This window comes from Triturus cristatus, chromosome 3_2 (assembly GCF_964204655.1).
Source record: "Triturus cristatus chromosome 3_2, aTriCri1.1, whole genome shotgun sequence".
NCBI classification, from domain to species: domain Eukaryota; kingdom Metazoa; phylum Chordata; class Amphibia; order Caudata; family Salamandridae; genus Triturus; species Triturus cristatus.
In genome coordinates, this window is record NC_140584.1 from 961,830,581 (window position 1) to 961,854,180 (window position 23,600).

The 23,600-nt window shown below is 45.4% G+C and overlaps 1 protein-coding gene and 1 non-coding gene across 4 annotated transcripts in view; one reads left to right on the forward strand and one right to left on the reverse strand.

Annotated features, from left to right (window-relative positions):
- The window catches only part of CUEDC1 (CUE domain containing 1), a 535,352-nt gene that overhangs the window by 78,179 nt on the left and 433,573 nt on the right, over positions 1–23,600 (forward strand). Inside the window, exon 2 of one of the 3 annotated variants that reach the window (XM_085649522.1) lies at positions 5,750–5,783. The exons of the other annotated variants lie outside the window; for them this stretch is intronic. The gene's annotated coding sequence lies outside the window, so the exon portion shown is untranslated. The remainder of the gene's footprint in view (positions 1–5,749; positions 5,784–23,600) is intronic. 3 annotated transcript variants of the gene reach the window in all.
- Positions 9,107–9,234, reverse strand: LOC146858898 (U6atac minor spliceosomal RNA). Its single transcript, XR_014980406.1, has one exon. It is a non-coding gene; the product is annotated as a U6atac minor spliceosomal RNA (small nuclear RNA).

A 23,600-nucleotide genomic window follows, 5' to 3' on the forward strand; every position in this document is an offset into this window, starting at 1 on the left:
CTGTGCCTGTAACAAATTGAGCTGCATATAGCGTTTGTAGCAATCTGACTTCCACCTGTCAATCTTCTTTACTGCTTCTGTGTTAGGGCCTTCTCCCACTGCAGGTGTTGCTGCACCTATCCTAAAGGAATGTGTGCTGAAGGTACCCTGGGCGTCCGCTGCCATGAGGGCTTGACATATAACATGGGCAAACTGTTATTTTTTATTTTTTTTTAAGGAAAAACACCTGTAGCATGACCAGTAGCGAAGCTGATGCCACCCTAGGATGCTTCGGCAAGTATGCATAAGTCGTCTTAACTGAACACCCAAAAACACTGCCTGTTCACCTCAGAATCACTGGATCCCCTTTTCCACATTGGCTTGTTTTTTAGCGTGGAATATTGACTACCAGAGTGTCCCCTAAGTATGAAATATTACTGAGTACAAATACCACCGATTTCCAGTTCGGACCCCACCACAATTTCAGAGACCTTGCAGGCTCCTTAAAATGCAAGAGAAAAAAGAGGGGCCGCTAAAAACAAATTTACCTCCATCCCCAGTCTCACATACTCAGTCCAAGACCCCCAAGATCCTTTCCAGCTTATCAACATCTCTTTGGGCACCGTTTGTCCGGGGTGTACCCTTCCAACCTTTGCGCTTGCTCACCTGAGCCAAGGGGTGTTATAAAAAAATTAATTCATTCTTGAGAGCCTTTTAAAATACTTTAGCTGCTGGATGCTCCCTGGGCACCCGTTAAGGAAGTTCATAATAATCTGGTGCAACCAAAAGCAAGTCTGCCCGCTTTCCCTTAGCTAACCTACTTGGGAAGCAACAAGGAATATTTACCTACAGATCTCTGCATTCTTTTGGGTGGTATAGTATAATGCTGTGACTTGGGTAGTGCGATGCAATGCCGAAAAACATTTCACATACTAGTGTAGGAACTTTGTATTGTATTCAGCTGCTACCTGGGGTCGCGGTCTGCTTCCTAGTGCTGTGAAAAAGTAAACAGTGTTTTAGACAAGCATACTCCTACCACAGAATTCTCCAGTATTTGAAACCTGCTGATATTCCACATTGAGGTCCCTCATGGAAAGGCATAGTCATCATTTATTAAAAGATTTATAATGGCTAGGGCAATGACAGGTATACTTTTCTGGCAGTTGTAAATGAGAACCTTACCTCATGAGTTTGGGTTGGAACTTCAAAGATCTTGGCAAGAGACTTATCCCTCCATAATAAGGTGCTCATTAACAATACACTTGGATACTTGGGCCCTAGCTGTTAATGTAAATGACCCACAACTGACTTATCCTGTGTAGCTGTAAAATGCACATTCACCGTAACGGGTATCTTGGCACTGAATAACAGATATTCATGGTTACCCAATTCAATGGCTCTCAATTTTTCGCCCCCAGAAGGATGAAAGGCTGAATGAAACCAGTTAGGCATTGAACCTGTGGGCATGAGGTCAAACACAGGTCCCTATGGTGGAAGCTTTAGCTCATTAAGCCACCTGATCTGGCTGTGTTAGTCATTTGTTTTGGGCAATGGCCCATACTTATGGGAAAAGAACTCTGGTATGAATATGTTTAGGCCTCGTTAATGGTTATGTTGGTCAGTCCCAAGACCTGGTAAAAGCACCTGCACCATGTTTGTGATATAGCATTCGCTTCAATGAGCACCACAAAGCCACTTGTGCGCTGTCTGTCTAGCGGGCCCACAAGCTGCATAGCAGTTGGTGGAAGGGTCAAATGCATATTATTCCTAGTCACATAAAATTAAAAGAATCACCAGCTTAGCGAATTCTCATCAGCTAGATCTGTCACCATCAACTAACGATGCTCTCAAAGGGCATGATATGCATTACTAATGATTATTCCTAAAAATGAACACAAGTAAGGGACAATGGGCCATAAATCCTGATTCTCCTGTTGAAATAAGAATACCACTTCATATGCAGCTGTGTTACTGTAGTTGGCAGCAGTGGGAGAAGACCACAAGCACATGTAACCATATAAAAAACTGGCAATGCTATTTAAGGTCACGCCTCTTAACCTAACCCTGTGGCTTCTCCCAAAATCCTGACCCGTCACCAAGTTCTAAGTACTTGCGCTGCACTTTATTTTTCATAAATAAACCGTAGTCGCCACACGTACTGAGATCCTGCTGTAGGTGGGTAGATGTGACCTGCAAATTTGCAACAATACCCCCGTATTGTATTGTATTGTACTTGCATTTATATAGCGCTTACTACCCCTGATGAGGCGTCTAAGCATTTTTCTGGGGAGTAGCACGCTACTCCAGGACCCATAAGAGTATTAGTGTTGAATTAGTATAGTGAAACATGCAAGTACATTTTAAGTGGTGAATAGGTTAGTCAGTTATTTGAATTCGGAAGGATAGCAGAAGGATAGAAGAGGGAAAAAAGGTTTGTATTTATATAGCGCTTGTTACCCCTGGTGGGGTGCTGAAGCACGCTACTCCGTAAACCCATAAAGGATTAGAGCTGAATTAGTATGGTGAAATATGAAAGTAACTTGAGTGGTGGATATTAGTCAGTTATTTGGAGTGAGAAGGGTAGCAGCGGGATAAAAGGGAAGAAAGCTTTGCATTCATGTAGCACCTGTTACCCCTGATGGGTGTTGAAGCACTTTTCTGGTGAGTAGGACGCTACTCCGGTACCCATATAGGATTGGTGTTGAAAATTAGTATTATGAAGTATTTTGAGTGGTGGATATGTTATTCAGTTATTTGGATAGACCAGGGTAGGTTGTGGGATAGAAGAGGGAAAGAGGTTTGTATTTATAAAGCGCTTGCTATACCTTGAGGGGGTTTTCAAGCGCTTTATTGGCGAGTAGCACGCTACTCTGGAACCCATAAGGATTACTGTTTAATTAGTATGGCGAAACATGAAAATAATTTGAGTGGTGGATATATTAGTCAGTTATTTGGCTTGAAGGGCTGGGGAGGGGTAGAAAAAGGAAAAAGGTTTGCATTTATATAGCGCAGGTAACCCTGATGGGGTGTTGAAACGCTTCATTGGCGAGTAGCACGCTACTCTGGAACCCATAAAGGTTTAGTGGTGAATTAGTATAGTGGAATATGGAAACTGAGAAGTGAACATGTTAGTCTGTTAATTTGATTGAAAAGGATAGTGGAGGGACAGAAGAGTGAGCTTTTTGTGTTTGTTTTTGAGGTCATAGCAGTAGGAGGAGGCTTTTGGATGAGTAAAAAGGGTTTTTTGAGGGGAAGAGTCAGAGGGGAGAGTTTATAAAGGTTTTTTTTGGGGGGATCAGTATAGTAAAAAAGAGATGTCAGATGATGCAAGGAGGGGTAGAGTAGGAGAGAGTCTAGAAAGGGTTATTTTGGGGATCATAGTAGTGGTATGGGGTTTGGGATAAATGAGTGGATGTAGAGGATATATTGATAGATGTATAGGGTCAGAGATAGGGTAGTGCATTGAAAAGAGTAGTAGAAAGAAGTTAGAAATGAGTCAGAAGGTTGGGCCAGAGGATATATTGAGAGAATAGGCTGAGAAATAGGGTAGTGCATGTATAATGCTAAATTAGAAGAAAGTGATCAATATATAGATCCATAAGTACATTGAAAGTATATAGATGCATAAAGGAGTTAAGTATATATAGATTAAAAATAACGATAGAGGTACAGGATGAGAAATAGGGTAGTGCATTGGATATGCTTTTTCAGGAGAAAAGTAACAGACACACAGATCCAAGTACATGGAAGGTACATAGATGCACAATGGAAGTAAGTACATATAGACCAAAGATGATTTTTATTTATTTATTTACAACATAATTATTCTACATGTTTATACAAAGCAATACACAAAGATAGGTACATATCTATAGTGAAAATAAATGCTTATATACAGAGGAATATGCTGTAAAATTCTGTTTGCGTATGGTGCTTATGTTGGGAAGAGGCAATTCTTGAGTAGTTTTCTGAAGAAAAGGTGGTTGTCGGTGGATCTTATGTTGGGGGGGCTAAAGAGTTCCATAGTTTGGCTGCTTAACCAGAGAAGGATGTGCCATCCATGTTTTTTTTTCTTGTATCTTGGGATTTTGAGGTGAGATGCCCCTTTAGAGCGTAGGTTCCTTTGTTGAATGTTTGGTGAATTTATTCCTGATGAAGAGCGGTCCCATTCCATGTATTGCTTTGTGGGTGATACAAAGTAGCTTGAACGTGGATCTTCTGGCAACCGGTAACCAATGCAGGGCTTTCAAAACAGGTGAGATGTGGGCTCGCGGAATAATCTGCAAGAGTAGTCTGGCAGCCGAATTCTGAATCCATTGTAGTCTTTTTATGGTTGTTAAAGGTGATCCGTGGTAGAGGCTATTGGCATAATCGAGTTTGGACAGAACAAGGGAGATGGTAGCTTGGACCTTGTGTGGAAATCCCAAATAAGGGAAAATTTGTCGCAGCGTTTTTAGTGACAAAGCTTGGTTTTGCTAGTTTGTCCACTTGGGCATTCATCGACAGCTTGGAGTCCATGGTCATTCCGAAGTTTCTTACTTCAATCGATAATTTAGGTGGTGATCCCAGTTCATCAGGCCAGGCGGCAAGCGGGTCGTAATGTTTCCAATCGCCACACGTGAGTATTTTAATTTTTGAAGCATTCAATTTGAGATGGCTCCAAGTCATCCACTGAACCATGGCTCAGTGACAGCTGAAAATTGGAGATTTTTCAATGTCTTTGGGGCATTCCAGTTGAAGGAGTATTTGCCTGTCATCTGCATAGTTATAGCACGTGAGGTGAAATTGATTGATCAGTACCGGTAATTACTTCATGTAGATGTTGAAAAGCATGGGCGAGATGATAGAACCTTGAGGGACCCCTGCTTTTGTGGAGTATGGTTCGGACGAGAAAGGTGGGGTATGGATGACATTAGTTGTGTTTCGAAGGTAGGACGCGATCCAGTCTAGAACAGTTCCCTCTATGCCAGCTTCATAGAGTCTTTGTTTCAGAGTGTCATGGTCAACCGTGTCAAAGGCAGCCGAGAGGTCCAAGAGGAGTAGCATAGCAACCCCTCTGCGGTCAACTGTATTCTTCAGGTCATCCCAGATGGCAAGGAGGGCAGATTCAGTGCCTCTTCCCGGACGGAATCCTGTTTGGAAATCTGAGAGTATGTCATTCTCTTCAATGAATTGACATCTGGGCGAACGCTACTCTTTCTATCAGTTTGCCCAGGAAAGGTCCTTTTGTAATGGGTCTGTAGTTGTCCGGGTTCAGCGGGTCCAAGTTTTTCTTCAGTAAAGGGCGTATGTGTGATTTTCTTTTGAGCTCTTTTGGAAATATTCCAATAGTTAAGGAATCGTTGATGATTCTTCTTACTGGAGTGGCAGCAGAGGTTGTTAAAAGCATGGTCTTGAAAGTTTGTGGTGGACAGGGGTCAGAAGTGCTGCCGGCAGGCCTGCTTGCTTTGACCAGGTCCATAAATTAATCGTGTGAGATGTGTTGGACAGAACGGAGAGGCTGGGTTAAAGTATTCTTGGATTGTTGTTTTGTACAAGGGTTAGTGCTGGTGCTTTGTTTCAAGTACGAGTCCAATGTGTCTGCTTTTTCTGTGTAATGATTTGCCAGTTTGTCTGTGAAATCTCGAGTTCCTTCTAGGCAATTTGGTTTGCGAAATTTATTTAGTATTTTATAGAATTCTTTATTTGCACATTTAGCATTTTGAATTCTGTCTGAATAGTACACTTTCTTAGCTTTTTTTGACTTGTATAATCTGTTAATTTTTTGTAGGTGAAGTTTGTCTTTGGTGTTTGTCTTGAGCCAGGTACGTTGCAGCTTTCTAATTTGTTGTTTTATGTCTTATATTTCTATGTTTCCCCAAGGCGCCTTTTTACTTTTGTTGTTGTTTTTGGATGGGTCCTATTGGGTTTATCATACCAAATGTTGAGGTCACCCAGAATGCATGTTGGAGTGCTTTGTTATCAGGTTTGAAACTGTGTCTAGAAGTGCGTCTGGGAATGTCACCTTGCTAGGTGGAGGTCTGTAAGGAGCAGGAAGTTACAGGATGAAGACGGTGTAGTATTGCATCTTGTTAGAAGAGCCTCCAAATTCTTTATGGAGATGTCGTTAACTTTAGTGGTATGTGATCTTTGCCTGAACACAACAGCTAGACCACCTCCTTTTTTGCCTATATGATTTTGGGTGATCGTTTGATGGCCTAGAGGAATGGCTTCATGCAGGACTGGAGCTATATCATCTCCCAACCATGATTCAGTTATGAATAGTATGTCTGGTTTTGCATCTGTGAGAAGGTCGTAGATGTGATGTTTGTTTTTAGAGAGGGATCGAGCATTTATTAGTAGAGAGTTTAGAGCATGGCTTTTGGTGATGGTGAGACTTTGTTTTGTAGTAGTGAACAGTATTGTGTGTGTTTGTAGCAGGTGTTTTTAGTGCTGGCATTAGCTGTATTAGGATAGCAATCGTGTAGCTGTTCTGTATCATGTTCCTCATCCAGCATGCTAGGAAGGCATTTTGATGGGTCTGTGTGTGTATGTGGTGGAGATGGTGTTTGAGAGTGAGTTGGTGTGCTGTGTTGTGTTCGTGGTGTAATATTGTTGCGCAGTAGACATGGGGAAGCAAAGTTGTGAGGTGTGGCACGTCGCTTATGATGTTTGCGTGTTTATGGCGTAAGGTGTATGAGTCAGGGGTGGTGGTGCAGCATGTGGGTCATGTAGTAAGGTTCTAAATTGTCCAATGGATGAGAGGCGGTTTAGAAGAGTTGCTGTATCTGTGTTGGGTGTGGTGGATGAGAGAAAGCTTGGCATTGGAGTTTGTTCCTTTGTGTGGTTTGAAAGGTGGGTGTATGTTTGTATTTTGTGATGGTAAGTTTTATGAAGTGTTGCGCTTTGAGGATCTTGTTGTGCTGGTGTGCATGATGTTTTGTTTTTGAGGAGTATTGAAAAGGGGTGCTAGTGTATTTGTTTCATGCATTGGATTTGGTTGTATAGTATTGTTTGTGAGAGGAGGTTGTAAGGTAGAGGGGGTGGTGATGTGTTTATGAGTAGAGTGTATGTTGTGTGTAGGAGGGAATGAAGTAGAGGTAAGAGTGTTTGTCTTAGACTGGTTTGTTGCATGAGTTAAAAAGTGTGGTGGTGTGCAGTGTGTGTGTTGTGCGTTAGTGTTATTATGGTAGTAGGGAAAGGAGGGTGATTGGATAAATATGTTTGTTAGTGATAAGGTGGTCTGTTAGGTGTAATTAGAGCAGGGAGTGTGTGTCTGGAATGGATGTCGTTATGTATGGTGTTGAATGGGGTTGTGTTAGTAATGAGTGGATCGGTTAGTGGTATAGGATAGAGTTGTGTACTGTTTGTAGGTGATGGTGGGTTTGTGTGGTAGTTGGGATAGAAGGGTGTATAGATGTGGTTTGGTTGGAATTGTAGTGTATGCTGGTACATTGGTCCGTGCATAGGTTTGTGTTTGGTGTACAATTGGTGTGAATGTGTTAGTATGTTTGTGGATGGTATGGCGGTAGATATTACTGAATGTGAACATGGGCAGCATTTCTGGCCCTAGTCCCGACCATTCCTGAACAGGCTCAAACAGGTAATTGCCTTTGTCCTCTCCGCCCTTAGCCCCGACTCCCGGGCTGATACGCCCCAAGCCTTGGCCTTTTATAGCCCTAATAATCAGGTGACCCCTTCAGCCAATGGGAACCCTAGCCCTAACCCTATCCAATCACAACACTAGCCCTAAAATCTAGAACCAATACGAGACCAGGACATTACAGCCAATCTCAGCCCTAGTCCAAGCACCCAATAGCTTTCAAAAACCCTGATCTCTACGTCCCATAGAGGCCCTAGCCCTACCAGTAGTCCCAACCCAAGTCCAAGCAACCAATGGCACAGGAAGCCCTAATCCCTACTTCCAATAGAAAGCCCAACCCTACTCTTAGTACCACACCTAGTTCAGCAACCAATCACACCAGAAGCCCTAATTACTACTTCCAATTAAAGGCCTAACCCTAGCCCTAGTCCCAACAACCAATAACACAGGAAGACCCAGTCCCTACGTCCAATAGAAATCCTAGCCCTAGTCCCAACCCTACATTGATTGAATCACAGACCCAGAAACAAATCAGAACCCTCAAATACCCAACCAATGAGGACACTAACCTCAATCCAATAGAAACATCCGATACAACCACCAATCAGTGTATACATGTACCAACCACTAGCAGACTATATAAGGTCCCAGCGACCTTAGACAAGGTTTGCTGGCCAGGGAGTTGGGAGCTGCTGCTCTTGTTCAGAATCTCATAGGAGACAGACCGGCTCAATCCACACTTTGGACTTCTGCATGTAAGGGCCTAAGTTGTCCACTGACCATAGTGGCTTGCAGATGAATATGTCACTGAGATTGCTTGGAGTCTCCGCACTACATGCATACTCCCCCGTACCTATCTCACTGGTACCGTGGACAGTACAGGTTATGCACAGATGTTTGCAGCAGGTACGCTATCCAACTCCTAAATTATACATCTCTGCCACAAGTGCATTATTAACCAGACAAACCATATCACTCATTGATCTTTAAAAATATACCCAGCAGATTTCTCCAGCAGTAGGGCCCAGCTCCACAAGCTATCTCCATGAAGAAGGCATTTTAGTGGATTTTAAACTTATCGCCTACACCCTATAATTTTTAAATGGTTTTTTAAGCTTCAGTTGAGAGATGTTAATGGTGTAGATCGGAAAGATAAACTTATTTGGGGTACCCCTGAGAATGGAAACTGACCATGCAGGTCAAGCACTGGGACATGCTCACTGGAATGACTGTGCGACCAGAAAAAACGAACTCCACCACTGGAATCGGTTATACCCATTAGATGTAAGTGCCTAGTGAACCTGTTTGAATATCAAGGCAGCCACTGCGTAAGATGTTCAGCAAGGAAACATACGGAGATGCATTGTAGAAGTTGGGTGCCTATCCTCTGGCTTGATGGGAGGACGGATGCACACCGAGGTAAATGTGCGCGACAGTGGTTCTATGGGTCGCCAAATTGTGTTGCAGAAAAATCACATCCTCAGACTAGAGCTGAGGTGCTTTCCAATAGCTCTGAATGTTTTGGACCCAGATATGCTCATATTGTCAAAAACATGGTTGGACGCTGTGAAGTAAGTGGCAGTGCCTTAAGTGTATATGTGTTGTAAAGGCCACCAGAACCCCTTCCATCCTTGCCAAGGGGAGTGCCAACCTTCTCTCCTTTTATACACTCCTGCTCTTATTGGGCCATTATTTAGACATTTTATATAGCGAGAACTGGACCAAAAGGAATCTGAGCGCTTTACAAGAGCCCCAGTCACATTGCCGACGAAGACAATTTATATTTAGGCGCGAAGATTGATATTAAGTGATTTACTCAGAATATCAGGCTGTTGAGCCTCTCGCCGAGGCTCGAACCCGGATCCCTACGTACAAAGCAACAGATTTATGCGTAAAGAAACCAGAACCTCTCTCCCGTGATTTTGAAGAAATAATAAGCACCGGTGGTAGGATCCCTGTCATAATTTCATGGGACCTGTCTAATCCTGGGACCCAATCCCCTGTACTGTGGTACGCCATTTTGCTCCTGGACACGGGGCCAAGGACGGCCGGCCCCAAAGACCAGCATGAGCCAGATTGGACCGGCCAGGCTCAGCGGCCATGCATACACTTGTCTACTTTAAATGAAGCATTGCAATGAAAGTCACAGCCGATCACAGTTTTTTCATCAGCGCAAGAACAATTGTCTAAGCACATCTAAAATCGTTACTGCCCAAAGTGCTGCAGCGGCGATTTCGTCTCTTTTTCCTGAAGAGAAAGAGGGGTTTCAAGCTGGCGGAGGAAACCCCCACGCGAAACTGCTTTCCCCAGAAAGTTTCACTAGAAGGAGATAAAGCACTACCCCTGCCCTTTTGTCGAAACTGCGATCAAACTGAAATAAGGCTGTTTCCGGTCCAGGGAATACATGGCTTGGCAGTTCGGGCTGCACTGTTCCCATGAGGCACAGGGTCAAGACTGATTTGCATATAGCTGTGTCTGAACTGGGGTGGCGAAGGGAGCTAAAGAACTATGATGGATTCAACCCAGATCTGTGACTGGGGGGTGACTGTCTGAAATGCTTGAAAAAGGGGCAGTGGCCGTGTCGATTTGTCAGGGGGGAACCAAAAGAAAAGAAGTCTCCTTTGCGGTGGGGGTAGCGAGCACCCGGAATCCACAGGGGCAGGCGGCAAGGTGCTCTTCAGGCTGATCTACAGCCTTTTAAGTTGTCCTGCCGCCACTTCCCCATGCAACCAATCGTTGCACCCAACGGGAAACCTACCCGCAAAAATTTCAACCTGCGGCCCCTGTTGGGCTGCCTCCATCAACCGGTCCATACCGTCCCGCACCTGTCTCCGGGGCCCTGCAAAAGGGGGGTGCGGCACCTTTGTCCATTAGTTATCCAGTGTCACACTGGCATGCCCTGCTCTGGAAGCTTCCCTCACTGTGCCCATGTAGGATCAATGCTAAGTCAAAGATAAGGTATCATTTCTAATTGTCGCAGGGGTGTAAATTTCAGTGACATGCTGAATTGCTATCTTGCCACAACTTGTGCTGCTTCTCTCCCTGTGTGACACAGGTTTGCCAGATTTACAAATGCTCAACATGCAACCTGTGAGTTGAACATGCACTGGTGCAGACAATTTCCTTAGAGGTCTAGAGAGGGGTCTGTCAGTGTTCTGATACATACACATTTGGTGTATCTGACCCACTCCCCTCTCTTGATGCATTTGATGACTCATAAATGATATTGCAAGTTGAGGTGCTAACTCGGAACGACTTCATAATCCCTCTGAAAAGAGTATTTTTGCAGTAGAACACAAGAGCAGCATCATCATCATTGGCTTCATCACAGAACAGCAAGCCTTGAAACGCCACTGTCATAATAAATTAGTTTTATTGTTTAGCTGCTGGGCGAAATTAACAGTGTATAAGAAATTCTATGCAGGCCCTTGCAGGCTGCTTTGGCGACTTTTATTAGCAAAAAGGAGCTATTAAAAAAGCATTTAATGAACAATGGGTCTTTAATGGCAAAAAACATGTAAGGTCGGTGCTTGGCTCATTCCTGCCCAAACCCAGTGATGCACCTATCGCAAAACAAATGGCGCCTGGCATAGACAAACTGAGCCGAAACTACTTGTAGTGTTTGAAAAAGGGATAAGTCAACCTTAAAGGAGTGAAGTCATTCCAAGCGATAGCATTAACACCTGGAACACATGGGGGTAATATGCAGAGCCACCTCGGATCAACAGGCTGCCCCGAAACACCCTAAAACATTACTGGGGGTGGGTGAACCAGAAGGGGTACCACACACATATAAATTAGCGTAAATAAACATCAGATAAGACCAAGAACTACTCACAGAACAGTGATTGGTCCTACTCTGCACTGATGCTGCCCCTCCCCACCTCTACTTCCACTTCCCCCAACCTCTCCTCCTTTTCTGGTCCAGACCGGAGAGCAGTAGTTACTCCAGTATTGGAACTTTCATAGATTCCCATAGCTTGTATCATTCCCCGTCGTCGGAATGGGAGCCTCAGTAAATAGAAAATAACATAGCAGTAGGTACAAAAGGGAAAGAACGGCCTAGGCCTCATCTCATTTTGTAGAATATCCACCTCTTTTTGTAAAAGAGACAAAACATTTAACAACCAATCAGATTAGCCTCACCCCCTAGAACCTTCCTGAGAGAGCCTCAGATTTTCTACCGCACGTTGTGCTAAGGGAGTCTCCACTGAGTTCTGCTCAGATTTCTCTACAACTTTTGGATTTCATCTTTTTTTTCTCTTCAGGATGTCAGACAAGGAAAAGAAAGCTTTATTTAAAGCCTGTGCTACTAGTTCTAAAAAAAGACTTTACATTGAGGACCAGCATAAAGACTGCATTTATTGCTTGTACCCTGATCATAAGGCCACTGATTGTAAGATCTGCAGGACCTTCTCTACAAAGACTCAGACATGGAAGGACGTCTCTTGACCTGGTTACAGAAGATGAAGTCACGTAAGAAAGTAATATCCAGTGACAGTGAAGATTCCTCCTCGGCTACATCTGCCAGGAGGTCTAAAAAGAGGGGTAGGTCTTCCCCTTCAATTTCGACTGAACCTCCTACTAAGGCCTTACAAAAGATCTCTGATAGGTCTGACAGGCCCAGTCCCAAGGAAACTCCTCACCGAGGTGTAAAGGAGAGGCAGGGACTAGTTCCTGAGGTACTTTCTACTCGGAAGGTGAGCCATGGACCTTCTGTTTCCTCTCCACCATCTGAAAAAGCAAAACTTTTCACGAAACCAGCATCTGTACCTCAGGAGGGAAAACCTGAAAAGAAAATCCGTCCGTCGACGACGACAATATCGGGTACGTCGACGACGGCATCTAAGATTTACCAGGCGTCTATTCCAGCTCTGTCGACGGGTCCGTCGTTGAGAGCTTCGCCGACGACTACTTAGACGCCGACTTTGTCGAAGCTACAGGTACCTATTACAATGTCGTCGACTATGTTGACAACCTCGACGAGGATGACGCTGACTATGGTGTCGTCGGTGACTAAGACGACGTCGGCTATGTCAACGACAACCTCTACAATGGTACTGACGACGAGCTCACGTCCAATCACACCGGAAATGACATCTCCGCGTAGAGTGACACCATTACCTCCGGCATTGCTCTTGGATGAGGAATATTCAGAGTAAGAAGGTGGTCCTTATGGGGATGCGTACAGTCCATCCGAACTCCAAGTAAAATACCACTACTCGGATTCTGATGATTATTACTTGGAACAACAACAACAATACCCTCCACGTGATAGACCTCAAGAACATACACAACAGGTTATGGTGGTCATGCCGTCTTCACTTATTAGTGACTTACAAATCATGTTGTTGGATTATAAGAGGAGATTTCCATCTCAAACCTCTGATCAACAATCAATGCAACCGCTGCTACCACCACCTCCGACTACAGTGGCTCATCAATTATCTCAACCTCCGGAGCCGGAACCAAGAGCAGGTCGCCAGAATATAGTCACTGTGCATGATGATGATGATGATGATGATGATGATGATGATACAGAATGGGACGATTATATCATTCCGGATCGTGCTTCGCCATCACCTGATCCTATAGATTCTCCTCCAGCAGACATCGGAGGATTCCATAATCTTATGGAAAGCGCTTCCAAGAGGTTTGGCCTTCCCATTCCAATTGTACAATCGGAATGCTTTCTTTATGATTTTAAGGAACCTTACAGAAAGTCCATCCGTTCCATCCCTATTGTGGAACATGTATGGAGTGAGGGGATAAAGGTGATGCAGTCTCAAGCTACCGTCATCCCTGTTCTTCCGCGGCTGGAGAAAAAATATAAGGTGCCTGACGATAGTCCCGCAAGCCGGATTCTGTTATCTCGCAGGCGGCTCAATGAAAATCAAAGAATCTGTCGGCGCCCCTTACCACACCACCGGATAAGGAGGGTAGGTGCCTAGACAATATGGGGGGGGAAGAGGTTTTCCTCTATGTCCAGCCTCCTTGTTAGAGCTTCCAATGCACTAGCAATTTTGGGACGATATGATCGCCAAATGTGGTGCGATTCATCTCCATTTTTGGAACAACTGCCAGATGGTTCCAAGGCTGACGCAAAGAAGATCCTGGAGGAAGGAGAGCGGTCTTCTTCAGAAATCGATTGCACAATGGACATTGCCACCACTGTTTTTTGCGCTTTGGCAGGTTCAGCTGTTCTAAGATCGCAAGGCTGGCTTCGGGCTACCTGGTTTCGACCTGAAATTCAGAATAAGATCTTAGATTTACCATTTGATGGAGACGACATGCTTTTTGGGAAGCATGTGGACGACGCACAAAAGGACATCAAAAAGGACACCGAAACGGCAAGGTCCCTGGGGATATTGCAATACCGCAAGGTGCCTTTCTGGGGTGCAAGAGGAAAAGGTTTTTCTACATACAGAGGATACCAACAGCGCTACTCCTCCTATTCGCAATCTTCACAGTCGTACAAACCTCAGTACTCTCAACGCCAAGGCCATTCGGCGACTTTCTCTCGCCAGCCTTCAAGAGGACGACAGGGGCGAGATACCTCTAAACGCCAATAGCGGCTTCCCGGCTCTGCCTACTGTTCCTTCACCCCCGGTAACATCAGTGGGGGACAGGATATCACAATATCTCCACGGCTGGAAGATCATAACATCAGATCGATGGGTCCTTAATATCATCCGGTTTGGCCACTCATTAGAGTTTCAACACCTCCCACCTTCCAGAGCCCCTCGCGCCACCGAATCAAAACATCTACAACGTCTCGAAGATCATCAACTGCTCATCAAAGGAGCGATAGAGCCAGTACCTCTATCCCCACGAGGAGAAGGGTTCTATTCCAGGTTTTTCCTGGTTCGCAAGACTGAGGAGAAATGGCGCCCTAGCTTAGACCTGAGGGAGCTCAACACCTATCTCATAAAATACTCGTTTCGGATGGTATCTCTTCAGGCTATCTTGCGTCTCCTGAATCCAGGTGATTACATGGCAACTCTGGATCTCGAGGACGCATACTTCCATGTTCCTATCCACCCAGACCACAGGAGATTTCTACGTTTCACAGTAGCCAAGAGCCATTTTCAGTTCAAGGTCCTGCCTTTCGGACTCCGATCCGCTCCGCAGATATCCATAAAGGTATTGGCCCCAGTTGCAGCGTTTCTCAGAAAGAAGTCTCTACAGGGGTTTCCCTACCTGGACGATTGGTTCATAAAAGGTCCATCTTCTCAAGCAACTACAAGGGCAGTCGAAAGTTGCATTCAACTTTTCAATCATCTGGGTCTTCAGCTCAACAAAGACAAGTCAGTCCTTCTTCCATCCAGGTCGGTCAAGTTTCTAGGGTCCATTCTGGATACAACTTGTTGCAAGGCTTTTCCATCAGAGGAAATACAGAAAAGGCTGATTCTTTCCACCCGACGGTCTCTGTCTGTCCGTCTGTACAAATCTCTCCTAGGATCGATTTCATCCTGCATTCACTTAATTCCGAATTGCAGACTTCGTATGCGCCCCTTACAAGAACAACTAGACCTACAATGGCACCAGGCAGAAGGTACGTTCGATGACAGGATAATAGTCACTCGTCTTATGAGAGAGGCGGTCAACTGGAGGATGTAGGAAAGTAGGATCTGCACTTATGTTGCCCCCACTTTTTTTCTGATGTTAACACTGGTTTCTGGCTACAGTCTGGCTGGGTCCTTGTTAATCAGGGCCCCAGCCTCTCTGTTCTCTCTAAACAACTTGGAGTGCATATTAGATGCACTAGTGATTGGATACTGTGGTACCTTATGAGCCCCTAGTATATGGTACCTTGGGTACCAAGGGCATAGGTAATTCACAGGCCTACCAGGGGCTGAAGCATGTATTATGCCACCCCTGGGAAGCAGACTAAATCTGACACCACAGGCCTGCTACTGCAGCCTGGGTGAGGTAGTGTTGGCACTCCTCACTGAGGTATAGGTTCCATATATCTCACCATACACACACATATAAACCTATCAGTCACATCTAAGGCAGGCCCTATCAATCCTGAGGGCAGGGTGCTTGGTTTACAATGTTAGGGGGTGTGCCTCTGCATGAGCAGGACCCCTGTGCAGCCGGCAGTGTCTATTCTCTGTGGCTGTTTGTGGGTGCGGTTAAACCATATACTCTTAAGTGCATTATAACCTCCCTGTAAATGCTAACTTTGGAATGACTGCATCAAAACATGTTGTGTTTGGTGTCAAACAACTTGGAATCATACCCCCACACCAGTAACTGGTGTAGGAGTATGATCCCACCCTTCTAGAGGGGACGACATGTACCCACTGTGGAAACACGGTAGAAATCTGAAAGAGCCCTGGCATCACAAAATGGATGCCACCAGCACAGACACTGGGCTGCCCTCCTGCTGCTGACTGAAACTCGCAGTGGAGGAGGCCCAACAATAGGCCTCCTGTCACAGGGAGGTGTCACCACCTTCCAGACAGGATTTAGTGTATTGGGGCTGGGTGGGTGCTCTCCTAGAGTGCTTTGAAATCCTGCACTGGGGGAGCAGTAGGCTCCTCTGTGCATATGCCAGCTCAAACTGGTTCAGGGGCTACCTGTCCCTGCTCTGGAGCGAAAGTGGACAAAGGGAAGTGGGTGTAACCACCCCCTACCCTGACCTTCCCAGAGGAGTGGTCATAAAGCTAGTCCCCTATCTTATACTAAAAGAAAGGGAGGAACACTTGCCATTGCAAACTAGATATCCCTGGACAACGCTTTACAAGAAGAATCCTGGCCCTTCGATGTTCCACTACCTTTGGAAGACAGAAGAATCTCCCTTGGAGTCATGGAGTGACTCCCCTGCTTGGCAGGCACCAAAAGTACTCTAATCAACGGTCACAAACGTTCCCGTTCCGCTGGAGTCCGAAGTCTCTGCCGCCCCGGAAGTGGATTTCCTGACTTCTCGACGGCCATTGTGAGTCCCCAGCAGAGCTGAGGCGAGTGGACCCCACGAGTGACGAGGAACAGCAATACCCAGGTAACCGTGCACTATTATCGAGTGCAACCCCTTCACGATGTTCTACGAACTTGTGCATTGGACCACGTGTGGTCCAAGCCTCCAGCAGGATTTCCCTCAAATCGGAGGCCTACCTCGTCCCGAGTGACCGTGTGCTCCTGTGAAGTGAATCCTCACGAGGTGTCTTCGCGATCCCTTGCCCGTTGGCTTGTGGGTCCCCTGAAGACTTTCTCATCGAGCCAAAGGGCTCCCCTGGTTACTCCAGGCCTGCCCTCACTTACCCTCATTGGGTGAGTTCCTCAGACCTTGCTGGTCTGCACTGCTGACTTTCTTCATTTTCCACGAGACTTGCTGTTGCCAAGGCTTGTTGGCTCCAATCCGGTTGCCGACACCTCAGTAAGCTGCAGACTTCGTGGGACACTCCGCATCCAGCTCTTGGTCGTCCTCGACGCCTCCTGGACCTCGTAGCTAAAGAGTCAAAACACCCTTGATCACCTGAAATCACCCGACTTCCATGGGCATCCATCATCCTGGCCCCGGGTCACTGGCAAGTGACTGTGAACACTGTCCCTTCTGCTTTCAGGTCTTCATCTTGAATCCAGCCTTGGATTCTACCGGACACTACTTCAGTCTTCACAAGCAGCAAAACTTCTTCGGCTTCCATAGAAAAAGACGACGCGACCCTACACCAAAAGACACCTATGCACCCGGCTTCCCTGGGTGAGGTAATTCGTGCACTCCGGTGCTCCTGTGTGTGTTGGCCCTCTAAGTACTTACCTTGTAAGTGGCTTGCTTGTAGACTCTTCCGAAGTACCCTAAAACTTTAAAAATCCAACCGCGACTTACTCCATTGAAATCAATAGGGAACCCGCGGCTGTGTTCTCACACTGCACGCGTCTCCCGTGGGTCCTTTACTTACCTGCCTTGGGTGGATTAGTGAGGCCCCAGCGATTCTAAATGGTCTCCAACCTTTTGTGTAGTGAGCTACTTCTGGTCCGTGAAAATTGTCGTGAGCTACTAAACCCCAAGCAAGTCGCGCATTTTTCCGAGAGACCCTCCCAACGCCAAATCTAATAGCTAAAAAGTGGGCTACATTTGCAAATTAGGGTTTAATCTGTAATGTAAAGAGATTTCGTATAGGAGGTGTTTTTCAAGGTATGGAAGACTAGCTATTTGTGCTTGCAGCACGCAATGTTTGGCAATATCAGAAAAATTAACAATAAAAACCAGCCCACCAGCCAATGAAATCGGCCCACAATAGCCAAAAAACCACAGACCAGCATTGGCACAGCACACCAGCCAAAAGAATCGGCCCACAAACAGCCCAAAAACAAGCATTGGCATAGCCAATAGGTCTCGCCTTTGGGAACTTATAAGTGTTTAGCCATGCAACAGTTGAATAACTAAATACTTATAAGGTCCCAAAAGCGAGACCTATTGGCTATGCCAATGCTTGTTAGCCTTGTAATGTCATTGCTGCTGATGCCAGGGAAGCCGTAAAGACGCGTTTGCAGCCGGCATGTTAAAACCATTAAACGATATAGTGCTTGGAGGCTGTAATTAAAGCCTTCCGAGCAACAACACATAACAAGGGGTGTCGACATGGGAGGTTACAAAATGAGACAAGGCGGTACTAAGGTGGGACTACTAAGCCTTTTGACCAATGAACAGCCATAGTTTACAGTGGACAATGACAAAAGCTACTGAAAAATGTGGATGGAGAGTGGTCGGAGCTTCAACTCCATACTCCAACACAGCATGGCTCGCAGGCTCGACCTAAAAAACAAAGACAAGCAAGTTGGGCAAGAACAAGGGGATTCGAGATTGTTGGGGGAGTAAGGGTCAAGAGGGAAAAGGGGGATAGTTTGGGCATACCATCCTTCTAAAAAAAAAAACTAAATAACACAAACCAAGTGAGACCATCAGTGATTTGGTCTTGAGAAGATTTTTGATATCATAGGACAATTTTCAGGTTGGATTTGTCAACTTAATGAATTCTACTAATTTTGGAAATTTCAAACAACCAGCTAGGTAGTACATGGCCATCAAAATCTATGTGTTTTATAACCTGTTTACGTAGGACAGCGGTATACAGCACACAGCAAACAGTGCACCACATCCAACGGGTGCAGCAGGACAGAAAGCAATGAAAGTGCTGAAGCAAGTTTTTCCATTAGTGAATGAAAACCTTTCACAACAATGAGCAAGCCATACATCTAGCCATGTAGGCTAGTGTAAACGAAGTGTGACTGTGTAGTGCCAATTGCACACACCTATGGCGCTTTCTTTGTTTGGGAATCAGACCATGCACAGAATGCACCTTTTCTCAATCTACAGTTGATCCCTGTTTCTACAAACAGAAGTTTGCTTCTGTAAATCTGTCTCTATGAGGCTGAAAGTATGACCAATTTTAAGCATGAGTAAACATGCTGGCACTGACAGTGCCCTATAAATGATTCTACATCATCACGCATGGAATAGTGTACATTCTTAAGGTGTTAGAGCCACTCCACCTTGGTATCTAGTTATACTTCTATTATGTATTCTACTCTACACCCTCAATAAGATGCTTAGTTCTTGGAAAACTAAATTAAAAGTTAATTGTCACCACCCCACATGTCTGTCTTCTCCAATGCAGAAATGCTACTTTTCACATCTGTTGAAAGGTTTTGTCTCCTTTTTGATTGGCAGAGATCCCAGGCAGTATACACAATATATTTTTCAGAATATGATGCTCTTTCAGGGACATAGAATACATGAAACGGTGTGGGCAGTGATTAAGGATTTAAGAAAGTGAAGTAGATGAGGAAACCTCTCTGGGCCAAAGCCTAGAGGTGGCCACGAGCGGATTGGTTAATAATATTGATGTATTGAGTAACAGAAGAGCGGACAACTATGGCTCCCAAAACAGCTGTAGTTCATTAAAGAGTCACTTGAAGCATTGAAGGAAGCAGCACCAACAAGTGGCGACGAGAAACACCACTATGAAATTCTGCTGGAAAATTTGTTTACAACCTGTGGAAGATTACAGAGAAACAGAACTACAGCAGCGCCTACCTCTCTGGTCAGTACCTCAAAGGAGAATTAGTAGAATATGTCACTTTCTCATAATGACAACTGTCATGACGTAAGCAGGATTTGTTTTCCTTCAGTTTAACCCATGGAGCCTGAATATCAACATTGAAGGGAGTAATGGCCCTGTACCTAATAATGCATCAATTCTCGTGGCACAAGAAGAATGCCAGGAACCCTAATGCCAACTACCAAAATGGAGAGCCTTTCCCTTTGTTAGCCACTGAAATATAGGCATAATTGTGGTGCTTAAGACTGTTCACACCATGGATCTCCGGTGCAAGTACGTATGCTGCGTTACTGATAGCTATTCCCCTAATCAATTCACCTGTAACTAAATTGGTTTCACATTTTTAACTATGGAAATTCCTACAGTTTCTAGTTCGCGCATTGAGCCTGGGTAGGAACGCACAGCTAGCTGTTCTATTGTTCTTAACTCCTTACCTTGTGACGATTTGCCGGAGTCTAATATTTTTGAGACGATATAAGTGCAGGACGATATTTATTTAACTTCGATGTTATGATAGACCAGTTTTGTTCGCAGCTGCGTCGGAAGACGCGGAAAGCAGGGACCATGGGCGGACGGGAACAATAACACGTGGATAAATCGTTCGTTATTATCTGCTCTCGCGCAGATTATGTATATGAAAAATGTTTAGCACGCCGCACTCTCTCAGCTGTCTGACAGGAGTGTGGCTGTCAGACATCAGAAGAAAGGGTTCAAGGTTTAAAGGGGTCTGTCAAACACAACTCGAACAGCAGTTACTTTTATTTTTATGTTAAGAGAAATGACATACACACATGCCAACCTTGGCAGTGGGCACGGAGCGGCTAGCAGTAAAATACACCTTCCTAGGTTTTTAATGGTTACTCGCATTAGACCCTCCTGGAACTGCAATGCGCGCGGCTTGTTTTCCTGCCAAGAAAAATAGCTTCTGGGGCATTTAGGGGCCCGCAAACAGCGCGATGAGCCTGGGAGGAAAATCCACTTCAAGACAGTGTGCTCAGCTTGAGACCGACATCCGGAGATAAGTTATGAAGTGATAGGAAGCAAACATCAGAGGAAAGCTATTTTATCAGCTAATATAAATTTGAGAAGTTATGCTTGTATGATAAAGTGACACGAAGGGTTTTTTCAGTTGGACAAACACCGTACTGAACAGAATAAAATCCAAGGTTCAAAAGCTGAGACATGAAGGCGCAGCTGAACAAATACAGTGCCCATTCGCAGACACCAACTGGTACTGGCCGTCTATTCCGTAAAGGGAGTATGGTATTAGCAAAACAAGCTTTGGCAACGCGGCCGCGAAAGTGAAAGTGATCGCAATCGCGATTACGATCGCGTGCAACGGAGGCTGCACGTGCACTGTAGCTTTAGGCCAGGCAGCACTTTGAAAAAGCCTGTTTACAAAATGTCTCGGCCAGATAAGCGCAAGCGCTGAATCAGGCGAGACCTAAACAACCAATGCACTGATCTGTCAGGCCAGCCCTGCTGGTATGGCCTGGCTCACCTGTAGGACATTCCCACCCCACTGACCTCTTGAGTGCAGTCCTATCAAATGGTGTCAGCCCCATCATGTATATATGGTTTAATAGTCAATGTCGAATATTTAACAATTGTGGCCATATACAAAGTGCATATTACAAACCGACATACTTTTCTGGCTCATGGCAGTGTTGTCAGGGCATTATAGGTGAGGAAAAGTTTGTTTAAAAACTTCAGTTTTTACCCAATCATGTCAACCCTGTGATATAACCCACTGTAGATACCATCTTACCTGCTTATCCGATCAAATATAAAGGTGACAGGCTAAAAAGGCAGGTGATCCTGTTGTTCAATACAACTTGCACCACCTGCACCAGCACTTATTGCGCACAATGAATGAGCTGTCATAGGACTCAACGAGGTGCCATCAACAAGATATGTTACTCTAAAAGTGTGCACGAAGATACAGTGCACATTGGCATGATGTGTAGTCATTCTGTTTCATGCACAACAGTGCTCCAAAAAAGAGAAGCTTTGAATTTGTTTCTTTTGTTTAAATGAGAAGAAACTGCTAGTGAGAAAGTAAAATGCTATAAAACACAAAATTAATTTTACTTTAGAATGTTACTGTGTTGTCTCTGAGCAGGAATTTGTACATCCTTTCAGATTGTGCCCTTTGATTTTGCCAAATCTTTAAGTATTGTACAAACATTTTTCGCATGAACCTGAGAAGAGAATTTTGAACTTGGGAAAGATGCATGTTTGGGGCTTAAATACATACAAGTGGGAAATCCTCACACTGCCCACAAGTACCAGTCCCTTAATGCTAATTAATGACCGCTACTTACACGACTCAACGGTGGCAGCATCTCACTGCCAACCAGTACGCTTTCATCACACTGTCCCCCAGTCCCTGCTATTCACACTCCCCACCAGTTGTAGCACTTGACTAGCACTAGCTCACTAGTGACAGCAATGTCTGTGGCCTACCAGTGTCCTCTTATACTTTTCTCAATAGTGCCTATCCCTACACTGCCTGTTAGTGCCATCAATATATACTTCCAGCCGGGGGCCTGCCCTGGATTCTGTCCACCACCACCTAGCTCTATTCATTGCTACAGTAGTTGTCAGTGCCTCCTTACACTGGGAAGTAATGCCAACTCTTCACACTGCCCGTTTCGCCGTGCTTTGCATGGTTGACTCCTGCCTAGGGATTTACGTGAAAAACAATAAGAATAAACAATGAAATAACAAATATACCCTTGGCAGTTCAGACTGAAAGCTAATGCAATCCACCCCAGCTCCAATTGGAGCAGCTGAACCGCTGTGGTACTGGCTAAAGATAATGGCGCCTTGCAGCTGCAAGCTTCACTTTTCTCCATTCCTCCTCATCCCAGACTAGGGCATCATAAAGCATCACAGGGACTATTTTTAAAGCTTCTGATTTAAGGAGAGTTTGGGAGAACCCTGTGTAGTCTTGTTTTCTTAGATGGAGATCTTGATACATATACTCTCTGAGAGAGCCCTACACACCTATTGCACGTACAGCAGGCCTCTTCCTGCTGCAGGAACACCCCGGGGCCTCTGCCTCCCTTCACAGGTCACCGACTGTAGACCTGCCTCCTTAGACCTGGCAGGCACAGAAGAGCCTCCACCTGGCTAGGAGACCGCACTAATAAAGTGACTCGCGTAATTGGTGTTGAGCTGTGATAATTTCAGCATCTGGAGTGGAATAAGTGGGAGCTCGAGAGACTTTTTCCCGCGTGTGGTACAGGAGCACTGCAAGAGGTCAACAAAACCAGGCACGACTGAGGTGTTTATTAGGCAAGCACATGGAAAGAAGCTGGAAGTATGCCACGTCTGAGTAAAATCATTTATCTAGTAGTGTTGTAAAGTTTACTCTTACCGGCTGAAGTGTTGTGGGTCCAGGCCCCAGGGTGTGCTCTCACGGCTTGCCTGCTGCTCTGATGCAATATAAGGTGGCAGGCTGTACTGCTGAAATCAGCAGATGGCGCGGGTCCCGGCAGTTCTATGCTGCTTGCGCAACCTGGAAACCAGCTGGTCTGCCCTGCTATGCCTGCTTCAGCTCCGCACTAGCACCTTTCGCGCTTGTGACTCAAACAATGCACAGCGCGGTGCCAGTGAGGAAAAGGCAGGGGGCGCATAGTCCACTCCAGAGTGACGCTGATCTCCACGTAGAAGAGGAACGTCATCCTCTTTGGCCCAACCCGCCCTAGCTAAGCTCAAAGCCAATCTGAGCTGCTGGTTTGGGTGAGGGCAGGCAACGCAGCCTGAAAAAAGCCTAAACAACACTAAAGGGATACTAAATTGAGCAGCAAGTGTCACGAGCTACTCACAGGGTCTCGGCGAGCTACCGGTAGCTCGCGATCGACCGGTTGGAGACCCCTGCCCTAGGCCTTGTCCCCTTGCAAGTCGACATTCCTAAACCTCTTTTTTAGTATATGGTCTGGTACGCCCCTAGGGCCCCAGCCATA